The following is a 7,918-nucleotide window of genomic DNA, read 5'->3' as shown; positions in this document are numbered from 1 at the left end:
ATGGCAAGTGCGAATGGATTTTTCACAACAGAACAACCGTTTCCATAATAAGGCACTGTACTACTGGAGCATGCACATTTGCTGGAAATACTCAATTCACACTGCTTAGTATTTAAAAACAACCCCCCCCCCAAAAAAAGAGAGTGTTGCATTGATTCTAGTTTCCTAGAAAAGAGGAGGGAAATGTGCATAAATATTTCTGCCATATTCCTTTTCCCTTCCTTGATGCCTCCTTGCATCAGGCAACCTTTCTGGGAAACTCAATCCCAAAAGTTTATTATACTAGTTTGGGCCGTCTATTGCTTTCCTTCCTTCCTTCCTTCCTTCCTTCCTTCCTTCCTTCCTTCCTTCCTTCCTTCCTTCCTTCCTTCCTTCCTTCCTTCCTTCCTTCCTTCCTTCCTTCCTTCCTTCCTTCCTTCCTTCCTTCCTTCCTCCCTCCCTCCCTCCCTTCCTTCCTTCCTTCCTTCCTTCCTTCCTTCCTTCCTTCCTTCCTTCCTTCCCCAGGGAGAGAGGAGGATGTTTGTTTGCCTAATGACCTGCTGCAGGATCTAATTCACCCGGCTGCCTGGGCGAGCCAGGGAATGTTCCGCCATTTGCCTGCTGTGCGTCTCATCTTCATGGCAACTGAGAACGTGCCCACAAGGCTCACAGCAAGTGAACTGATACAAACGAGTGAAGTGACACTGCATGAAATGTGGCCATGAAAAACAAGTACACCGTGAGTCATCCATCTGCCGGAGCCAATACTGTCCTTTAATGTGATTCTGAGCAAACAGCTCCTAAGTAACAGTGGCAGCTGAAATCTCCAGCCTTTCCACGTAGTTTCCTGTTCTTCCATTTCGGTGCCTCCCAGTAGCCTGCAATATGGGAGAGTGGAGGTGGGCAACTATAAGCAGGAAGAAGAAGAAGAAGAAGAAGAAGAAGAAGAAGAAGAAGAAGAAGAAGAAGAAGAAGAAGAAGAAGAAGAAGAAGAAGAAGAAGAAGAAGAAGAAGAAGAAGAAGAAGAAGAAGAAGAAGAAAGACTTAAGTATTTCCAGGTGCATCCATGTTAACACAGTTCATATCCTGACAGCAAAATCTGAAGACCAGTGAGTAATTCAGCATGAAATTCATATCCTAGATCTAGGCTGAAATCCTATTGCTGTAACCTCCGCTGCATAAAGCTGATGACATCAGCAGCACCCATTTTTCAGACATTAAAAATGTCTGATTTCTCCCCTAAAGCTCCTAGGTGTCCTACGTAATCCTCTTGCTATTACACAGTTGCTGGGAGCTGCAGGATCCGAGAGGGAAGTCTTTAATAACCAAAAATCACCTTTGTCAGAATGACTTTACTGGCAACACTGATTTCCAGTCATTAAAGATTGTCCCTTCCTGCCCCCGTGTAATGAAAATGATTACACGGGAACCTTGGGACTTTCAGGGGAGAAGCTGGAAACTTACTAAAAATCACCACTGCTCATCACATCATCCGCCTTTCACAGAGTAACTTAGGTCAACAGGATTTCAGCCGTATATCGCCTTCCTCCAGTGTCTCATGGGGGCATGCGTCTACTCGTACAATGGGTGTTCTCCTTCTTTTCCTCCCACTGCTTTCCCTGAGTGCCCCCCAAACATGTCTGCTTGCTTGCTTGCTGGTTTCATACAGCAACCAAGATGGAGTCTCTCAGTCATTCTTTGGTCACTCAACGTTAACTGTTTGAGAACAAGTAAAACTTGAACAAGGAATCCCTAGACAGAGCTGGGCAAGGATTTTTCTTCAGTTAATTTTGCTAATTAATTTGCCAGCCTTTGCAAGTTTCTTTGCATTCAGAATGTTAACAACTTGATTCTTCTTTTTAAAACATAATAATAATAATAATCTGGACAAAACCCAAACCAGCAGATTCGTCCACAGATACTCTGTACTTAAAATTCTGCATGTTCATTTTTTTTTCTCTCGATCTAACTAGATTGTGGCTGACTGCCTTTTTTTTTTCCACTGAGAGTTTTTTTGTCTCATCTTCAACATCTCATAAAGAGGTACAACAGGGCCTTCTTTAGCTTTAGCTCCTGAGTTTAGCTGGTTAGAATGGTAAAGACTTTCATTTCAAATCAGTTTTGAAGAATTTAACAAAATGTGTGCACTTAGCACTCAAAGTACTTAAATGCTGGAGGGCGTGAAACTGACAGATCTTCTCTCTTCCAGGCCTCCAGATGCCTTCACTTGCCCTGCTGAAAAATGCAGCTGTTCCTCGGAGCTTTGCAATGCAAGCCCATGTTGGAGTAAATTGGCAGAGTTTTGTCCCAGTCCAGGCACAAAGACAGCTTCTTCCAACACCAAGGATATTTACAATATGTACAGAAGTTTTTGGCAGTACAAACCGGCAGCATGACAGCATGACATTAATCAGAAGAGATCCTACATCTTCTCCACATGTCCACACAGTTATACAGATGCACAATTTACATATAGCCAATCAGTGAGTACATTGCATCACCCCAGACACTACTTCATTTAATACACATTCTGCATGATTCAGCATTTTGCACACCTGTCAAATATGGCTGCTAATTATTATAGGCCTTGTTCTGCCTCAGTGTGGAAATTATCCTTGACACCCTGCTCAGTCAGAACTAGGGGCAAACTCAGAAGGTGGTGGAATCCTCTTCCACTCCCAAATGTTGTCCTGTGGAGTCCCTCCATGTCACGTTCTGTCCCACAGGCTATTCAATAAACCCACTCAGAAATGATACTCAACTCAACCTCTCTTTTCCATTTAACTCCAGGGAAACCCCTTTCTTGTAGGCCAGTGTTTGATGCCAATAATGGACTCAATGAGGGTAAACAAACTGAAGATTAATCCAAGCAAGAAGAGGGGCATCTGGACTGTCAAATGGCAGATCAAGGAACACAGATTGTTTCTGTACAAATGGGGTTACACTGTGCCTGAAAACAAATCAGATCCACATCTTGGGGACTGTTCTGGATTCAGGTTTGAACCTGGACATCCAAAGTAAAATGCTGTGAGACAGCTGACCTGTGTGAATTACAGGAAGCCTATAACGCCTCCCCCCAGCTGCCAGTCCATTTCCATGTCCAGTTCAGACAGCTCGTTATAACATATAAAGCTCTGTACAGGGTGGATCCAGGCTAACATACCGCATCCTACGAACCCTCTCAGCTTTTAAGGCTTTCAACAGAGTCCCTTCCCTCAGGCTCATCATTCTTACATACACCTTTGGTGAGGATGCCAGAGAGAGCCCTTCTAGTGGCTGCTCCCAAGCTGTGAAATGCCCTCCCCTGAGAGGCCAGGTTGGCCCACACCCTGCTATCTTTCAGGCAGCTGTCAACACAAACACACCTACCTTTTTTTTTTAGAACAAGCTTTAAACAGCTGAACTGGACAGCTGGGTTTTTATTGCAGGATGATGGACATTTTGACAGCTTTTCATATGTGTATGTTTTAAACTGTTTTTAAAATTTGCAGTCTTTTCATAGCATCATATGTTTGCTTTTTGTAACATTTTGGAACTTGCACATAATTGTGGCTATACCATGCTGTGGTTTTAATTGTGTGTTTCACTATATCTCTTGTTCATAATTTCTCTGTCACAGCACCTAGACCACTGGAGGCAAACCAGTGGCAGTTTCAGGGGGAATCATGGGGACGGACAGGAAGTTAAAGGGGGACTCATGGGGACGGACAGGAAGTTAAAGGGGAATCATGGGGATGGACAGGAAGTTAAAGGACCCAGAACAGGAAGAGAAAGGGGGAATCCCAGCTGCAGCCACTTCAAAAGTTTTGTCGCGTGCCAGAAGAAAGGGCTTCACATGCCACCTGTGGCACACATGCCATAGGTCCGCTATCATTGGCCTAGACTCTAGAACTCCCTCCCACTGGAGGCCAGGCTGGCTCCATCCTTGTTGTCTTTCTGCAAGAAGGCAAAGACCTTTCTCTCCAGGCAGGCCTTCCCTTAGTGACCAGTTGTGGTTATTTTGTAATGGATTATTGTGCCTTGTGTCTTTTAAATGCATTTTTAGTACAGTGGTGCCTCGACATACAAACTTAATTGGTTAGGAAGATGGGTGTAAGTCTAAATGGTCGCAAGTTGAAGCACCATTTCCCATTGGAATGCATTGGAATGCAATTAATCCGTTCCGACCGAAGGAAAAAATAATTTAAAAACCCACAAAAATCACTGCAAGACCATTCGGAAACACAATTAATCCCTTCCAGCTGGGGGGAGGGGGGAGAGAAAAGCAATCAACCATGCAAGACCCATTGCAAATGCAAACAAGAGAAAGCAAAAGCAATCAAGCATGGAAGACCTAATGCAAAGAAAACAAACCAAAAAGCAATCAACCATGCAAGACCCATTGCAAATGCAAACAAGAGAAAGCAAAAAGCAATCAAGCAGATTGTGCAAAATCGGAAGTGGGGGGGACTAAAAAGCAAACAAACCCCCCAAGGACCCATTGGAAATGGGGGAAAAAACCAAAAAGCAAACAAATCCCCCAAGACCCATCACAGCACAGAAACATAAACCTCCCCAGCTCCAAACCATGCTGCAAAAACACCCAGAACAGTTTTTTAAAAGCAGAAAACAGCACTTTACCTTACAAGGCAGCCCAAAGCTTCCCTGCAAACACACACACATGCTCTCAGAAACAGAAGGAGGCAGTCCCAAGCCTCCGAAGTGTCCTATAATCTCTAACTGCTGGGGCGAAAAAGCTACAAAGAAGCAGCCTCGTTGACACCTACAGTTAGAAATTTGAATTTCCCGCCTTTTATCACTGCCTTTTTCTGTTCATAAGTGGAAGCTGTGGTCGCAAGTAGAAGCAAAATTTTGCGGCCAGAGCTGGTTGTAACTCAAAATGCTTGTAAGTTCATAAGTCGAGGGACCACTAATTTTATTTACTGTTTTAATATGTTTGTTTAATTCTTTTTAATATTTGTATAATTACTGTTTTTAGTTTTAAAATATTGTCTTTTAAATTATGTAAGCCAGCATGGGTCCTTTTTAAGGAGAAAGGAAGAGTTAAAATATTGTAAACAAATAACTAAATTATGACCCAATGCACTCTGACAGGATTTAAGAGGAGAAAAAGGAGTGAAGCAGCATGCAATAACAAGTCCAACCTGGAAGAGGCCACAATAAGTTATTTGCTTTGTAACGCTGAATACCTAAGAACCTAATAAAGTGCTTGGGATTGTTGGGGGAAACGGATTTGATTGGTTAATAGACTGATCCAAGTTTGAAAATATAATGTTGTCTGTTGTACTTGCTCCCCACTTGTGTAAGTAGATGTTAGGGCATCTAGGATGCACTTCTTCAATTTTTGTGCCACTCTTGATGTTTTTGTTATATCAAACCATACATAAGGCATGTGGCTTAGTTCTATATACAGTGGTGCCTTGCTTAACAAGCACACCGTACAACAACGAAATCGCATAGTGATCCCTTTTTTGGGATCGCTAATGCGATTGCTCAACGAGCTTTAGATAGGGCGAAACTCGCATAGCGAAGGTCGGTAAATGGTTCGCTTACCGACCTTCACTTTGCAACCCGCTGATCAGCTGTTCGGCGGGTCCAAAATGGCCGCCGGAAGCCCCAAAATGGCCGCACGCAGCGTTTTCGCGCCCTCGTTAAGTGAGGGGAGGGCGCGAAAATGGCTGCCGGCCATCCTGGAACATCGCTGAACAGTGAGTAAAGGAGCCTTTTGGAACGCATTAAACAATGTTTAATGCGTTCCAATGGCTTTTCCTGCCCCGTTCAGTGAAGTTTTCACATAGCGAGGGTTAATCTGGAACGGATTAACCTCGCTATGCGAGGCACCACTTTACAGTAGACCCTCGATTTACGGAATTAATCCATATTGGAACGGTGGCCACAGGTCAAAAAGTCCGTAGGTCAAGGGTCCATTTCCAATAGGAATGCATTGAAAACCCTGTAATCTGTAACCGGCACGATCGGCGGCAGGGGGGACCTCCAAGAGGCCTCCCATGGTGGCAGAGAAGCCCTGGAAGGCATCCAGAGGTCCCCCTCTGGAGCTTCCAGGGGGGTAGACTTCAGCCCCCCAGATGAGGAGGGAGGCTGCCAAATCGGGAGGCGGCAAGCAAAGGTGAGCTCTTGATCAGGCAGGGAGATCCACTCACCTCCTCATAGCACCGCAGAAAAAGACAAAGCGGGGAGGGGGAGAGTCGTGCGGGATCTCCAGGTGCAGCTAGAGGAGGATGAAGAGAAGCAGGGACTTCCCGTCCATCCGCTTCACTGCAGCGACGGCCGCCTTGCCTTGTTCTAGTGGCAGCCGCTGATAGTGGCAAAACAACCCGCCACCACCACCACTGCCTGGGTCCCACGTTCAAATCACAGTCCTGCTCCCAGCCGCATCTGCCCACACAGTGCCATGGCGCCCTTCCGGCGGTGTCTCACCTCTCCTCCACCACCATCGCAGTGGCGGCTACTGCAACCTTGAGGAGCCGAGGGAGGAGGAGGAGGCGAAGCTGCCGCCAAGCTGCGCCAGAGAAAAGTTGGCAGCAAGGCGAACGGAAAGTTCCAAAGAGGCAGCCAGGCGAGCTGAGGAAAGGCAAGGCTCCGGCGGGGAAGAAAGGAGGGAGAGGGACCTCCGGATGCCTTCTCCGCCACCATGGGAGGCATCTCAGAGGTCCCCTGCCACCACCGATAGTGCCTCCGAAGCACGATCAGCGGCGGGGGGAACCTCCAAGATGCCTCCCATGGCGGCGGAGAAGGCCTGGAAGGCATCCGGAGGCACGCTCGCTGGCCTACCGACTGGAAGGGGGAGGCGGGGAAAGTGCCAGATTTGAATTTGGTGCTTTCCCCACCTCCCCCTTCTGGTCCGTAGGTCGATTCTCCAGCCACAAGTCGAAGGGAAATTTTGTGGCCGGAGAAGTCCGTAGCTCGAAAATTTCATAAGTGGAGTCCCGTGTAAGTCGAGGGTCCACTGTATTCAGGTAACATACAGCTCAACACTACTCAGTATTAAGCTTGACTAGGTCTATAGAGATGTGTTCCCAGCAACTGGGCATTGGGTTACTGCCCTATAGGAACAAAAGAAATGGTTACATGTCCTTAGAAAAAGCCACAGTAGTGATCCGTTTCAGATGTTACCAAAAAAAAAAAAGGCCCAATAACCCTACATCAAGAGCATGGGATATGGTACACATCATCAAACTCAGCAAAGGAAAACAAGCAATGAACTTAAACATTTCAGAATGGCTTGAAACATCAGAATCCAAGATCACATTCAGCCACATGTTTTATTAAAAGCAATACAGAGGAACCTTAGAATTTGGTTTTCATTCCTTAGCAAGTTATAAATACAACAACTTGATTCTGTTCAGATTCTTTTAATAATATTTCTGCTTGGTTTGTGAAATCTTAGACACAATAATACTCTTGTCTCAGAAGGAAGAATAACACTGATGATTGAAAAACAGAAGATTTGAGCTTCGAGCTAATCCTGCAGAATGATGATTCTTGAGCTGGAAAGGAGAGTTTTTTAAAAAAGTTTTTTTAATGTGACTAACCAGAGAGAGAAAGAGTGGGGAAGAGCAGGGGGAGGCAGGGGCTATTTAAATGATAAGAAATGGCTTAGAATGTACATTTGAAGGTGGCATTTGTAGAACATTTTTAAAACGTAGAACACTCAGATCTTCTGAACACTGAATAATGAATGGTGGCTACTTTCCTTCAGAGTACGAGTCTTTTAATTCCATTGAGGGCATGGAGGACCTAATCATGCTGACTATCATTCAAGCGATAGGAATATACTGTACTTTAAAAGAGCATGCTCAGCTGCAAATATAAATGATTTTTCTCATAACATTTATATGCTAACAATTATATATCACCTGATATTCTGTTCCTTAGTGTTATCAGTTACAGCAAGAGTAGCCCCATAGAATCAGTGGAG

At 45.0% G+C, this 7,918-nt stretch overlaps 1 long non-coding RNA gene across 1 annotated transcript; it reads left to right on the top strand.

Annotated features, from left to right (window-relative positions):
• Positions 1 to 208: 208 nt before the first annotated feature.
• Positions 209 to 4,522, top strand: LOC140708064 (uncharacterized). The gene is made up of 2 exons (XR_012088205.2): positions 209 to 1,088; positions 2,189 to 4,522. It is a non-coding gene; the product is annotated as an uncharacterized LOC140708064 (long non-coding RNA).
• Positions 4,523 to 7,918: the final 3,396 nt, after the last annotated feature.

This window comes from Pogona vitticeps, chromosome 1, assembly GCF_051106095.1.
Source record: "Pogona vitticeps strain Pit_001003342236 chromosome 1, PviZW2.1, whole genome shotgun sequence".
NCBI lineage: Eukaryota > Metazoa > Chordata > Lepidosauria > Squamata > Agamidae > Pogona > Pogona vitticeps.
This window is presented reverse-complemented; position numbering and strand designations above follow the sequence as displayed.